Below are 4,281 nucleotides of genomic sequence, written 5' to 3' on the forward strand. Positions count from 1 at the left end.
GCTGTACTTACCATTTTGTAAGAACAACATGTATTTCATTATTTCCTAAATTAATAATGCAGAAATAATATAAGGCAAGTTTGAGAATCAGATGAAGCTTTTTTCTATTAATTTATTGACGTACTCTGTTTTTGTTGTATCAAACAAATATGATCCCACTAACTGAGTTCACATTGAGGAAAAAACATCTAGGCACTGTCGTGCTCCAAAATTGATACAGAAGGTCTTTTATTGAATAATAGATTCGTCTTTTCAGCAGCCAAAAAAAAACCAATGCTACATTAATAAAGATGAATTCAATCAAGGAGAGCAAAGCGTTCGTGTAGCTATAGGGAGCCAATAAAGGGGCCAAACTGATCTCCTTCCAACCCCAGCCCTCCGTCATCGTGCCTGTGAGCTCTTTGGGAAGATTAATGGAACGTATCGGTCACAGTATAGTAACCTCCTTCGACCGCATTCTCTCCTCTCAGATTGCACGCATATGTATGAGTAGATTATTACATCCAGCATTGTTTTCCAATTAATGAGGTGAAGAGTAGTACAGCCTTATAAATCTTGTATTCTTTCGTGGATGTTAGGAATCCTGAAAGGTTTAAATTCTCACAGCTTGTTTATTTTTACCACCGTTGTTATCCATACTTTAAAATATTGTACGTCCCATCAAATTTAGGGATAATTTAGAAAAAATTGATCATAAAATTTCAAGACCACGTTTAAGTACATTATTCGTAACTGATTATTGTTCGTTATCTGTCAGAAAGCTAATTACACTGCATGGAAGATTACTATACTCAATACGAATTATAATTTAATTGAGTATGAATAAATACTTATGAGCACAAAAAACTAACAAGGGTTTAAAAACAGATATATATGTAAATATATTACTTCATTATATAATATACTTGTTTTATACAGGAAAATGTTTTCTATTTCTTTTATAGTTAAGATCACAGAGTAAGATTCATTTGAACTAATAGATCTGAGTACTACATTTTTAAAAACTTCTCGTTATGAGCAAATGTCTTTCATAGTATTTTTACTTTTTCATTATGAATAAACACATTCGTATACAGCTTTGCTGTACTTACTTAGTAAGTAGTTAAGCTAATCTTATCCACTGGATTATCAGAGAGAAGCAGTAGTAGAATCTCCACCCACGCGTATCTCATCCTCCTCGAAATGACGTTTGCAGCATTAAATTTGCCGAATATCCGTACTATGTGTCTCACTGCACATATAAAATACAGCTTCTATGAGCCACTATATCTTGGTCGCTAATTTTGGGGTTAACTCCTCTCTGGTACGTATCACCTTCAACCTCATCCGTATGTGAGTGTATTAAATGTATAGGTACATAAGAGTAAAGAAGCAATGCTCGACCAATAAGTTAGGATTGTAAACCACTTCCACTTTTGCTGAGCATTACCCTAACGCTTACAAGTTGCTGTTAAGTTTTATGTTGGTAAAGTAGCGCGAAAGTTTACATGGATGGGCAAGGCTGTTGAAACATGCTCGTTGTTATCTCTTTGCGTATCTCAGTAGATGGTAAACGCCCGTCTTACAAGAAGATATCAAAGTGTAGGATAAATAAACTCATTATTTCAGCTTTCTATATAAAGCAACAAATCGAATCTTGTCAAGGATGTTTGGTAAGGCTTGCGATGTTTTGATGCATGCAAATATTAATACGAAATTTATCTTTTCCAAAGAAAATCTTACGCGAGTGGTAATTTTTTTTATGAAACGCTCACCAATTATCTCTTTCACTTGCCTTTACATCACTTATAATTCCCATTATGATCATACTATTGGGTGTAAGATGACTAGTGGAGCCATTTAGTATTCTTCAGTTGACAAAAAAGTACTTCCACGACTTTTACTCTCACCTTTTACACCTGGCTTATCACTTGAATTTCTTGTCTGCTCGTATCAATTATATATATGCACGTTATTTTTATATGCAGGTGTTAAGTTTGTATGAGAGCTGGACGAAAGGAAAGCAGAAAAAGCCAGAAACCTCTTTATTAGACTGTGCTTCATGAATTTCTCAGAAGACAAATGTCAAACAAATTCTTTTTCCTTCCTCCGTGTGTTATTCGCGTTAGTTTACACTTCTTTGAAGTTGACTCTCTTTTTCTTTTTTTTATTTTTAAATCTTTTCTAAAAAGCATTTTTAATTTCCTGTTCCTCTGTCACGTTTGTTTTCTCAAGTCCTTTTTTATTTTTCCCAAAGACCTTTAGAAGAAATTTTCGTAATGAATTCCCTTGTTATTGAGGGTACATATAACAAGAAAAAACTTATTTCAAAGGTGTGCCTTGAAAAAAAGTTTAATTCTTTTGTGGGACGCGTAAAGGCAGGTTTGGATTGGATTTCCTCATATACACTTTCATATGTTTTTCCCTTTTTTCTTGTTATTTCTATACTCCGTTATACCCCGTACTCTATACAGAGTTAATACATCTTGGAGAGTGGATCATGCTCAGTTTTTACTGGTGCCGTCACGTAAATTTTGTGGTTCAAAAGGTGCACCACACTTAACACATCCTGTGTTAAAAAACAGCAACAGCTGGTTTTTAAACTTCGGAAAGCCCTCATCAAGATAAAAATCGTGCTTTTGGAGTATGTTGTGATGTATTCTTCAATCTGGTGGATGCCATTGAGTCGAGCCTTTATTAGATCCTCATCGTCTATGTTCTTGGTCTTTTCGATACTAACTGGAGCCCACATGACGTCCTATCTACGTATTCTTAGTTTTGCAAAGTACATTTGCTTTTCTCTGGCAACGGGTAAAAAAAGTTTTAGGGTCCAGGAAGCACTCGTTTATCATTAAGATATCTCAACTACCTAACAGAATTTTGTCCCTCTCTGACTCCAAATAAAAAAATACGCCACTGATGCGTACTTTGTTCCTTGATCACCAATACGTCTTTGACATGCTGCGACTGCGAGTGATCGACAAGTGCACAGACCATCCATCATCCCATATGTCTTTACAGGGTTAGAAGTGAACGAAGTGAAAAAATCGATGCCTCTTCTTGAGCGCAAACTGATGGACTTTGCGTGTTTTCCGTAGCTTGCCCTGTTGGTGTTCGATCTTGCTGTTTCAACCCAGAGCACTTACACCATCGTCATGGTTGCGGTGTGTGAGCTAGAGTGATATTGCTAGTTTTCCGCCCAACTACCACAAATTTTTTAATACTTCACCATATTATGTTGAACTTTTGCCTAATTCCACTTAGAAAATAAAAATTGTATCATCACGCATGTATAAATCAAAAGTACCACGATCCGTTTCTACTACGAAGTCTCGTTATGTTATATTGACATGTTTACACCAACACTACTACTTTTGTCATATAATAAACTGATTTTGAACAATGGTTTTTAACTCTACATTATTTTTACAACATTTACCAGTATGACGTAATTATTATTTCGTGTTTATAAACACTTCATAGAAACAATAATCCATTCAGATGTATCGATTATGGTTCTGCCACGAATTATTAGGCTTGTAACCGGTATTCTTGTTTAAAAAAATTATTGCTAATGGAGTTAATACCTATAATATAATAATGAATTCAAATACTCATGTTCTTAGCCAATGTTTTTTTTTTACAATTTAAAAAAGCTTTGGTTAGAAAATCAGCTCATAAAAATCCATTATTATTCATAAAAAAAATGTACAATCATATTTTAATATACTAATACTCTTACAACGAATAACAACGATAATCAGCCAACGATTCTCTAAGGAGATTTTTATGTGAGGTCGCGTCCATCTCCAAGATCAAACAAACTCAGAAGTCCAAACCAAACAGCAAGCTCTGATAAGACCTTGGCGAGATCGATCGCTGCAAACATCAGTGGAAGCAGTGTGCAATAGTGTTGTATGTTTTTGTATCGTCTTACATGTTTCTTCTATTAGAAAATCAATTAGCACTACGAGCTTTGCTTTACCGTATAATCTTTTCCTCTTCCTTCTTTTGGCTTTTTTGTCTCTCTCCAATTTCATCATGAAAAAGTTTCTGTTCCATACAGAGGGTCAATCAGTAAAATTAATTTAAAATAGAAAACAGTAAAGGTATTTTTTTTTACTGGCAGTTCGATGCGTGACTTTTAATTTGACGGTGGTAACTTTTCCTTATAATCTAGACTGCAGAATGTTTCCTTTAAATGACATTAAACGTCAATCACGTACAAATTTCAAGCTTTGAAGTAGGTTTGAATTACAAACTTTCTGAAAGTTAATATGCATTAACAAGTAAGATAATTTG

Source organism: Copidosoma floridanum, unplaced genomic scaffold (assembly GCF_036245765.1).
Source record: "Copidosoma floridanum isolate Cflo_tuat_1 unplaced genomic scaffold, Cflo_Japanese_pri ptg000001l, whole genome shotgun sequence".
NCBI classification, from domain to species: Eukaryota; Metazoa; Arthropoda; class Insecta; order Hymenoptera; family Encyrtidae; genus Copidosoma; species Copidosoma floridanum.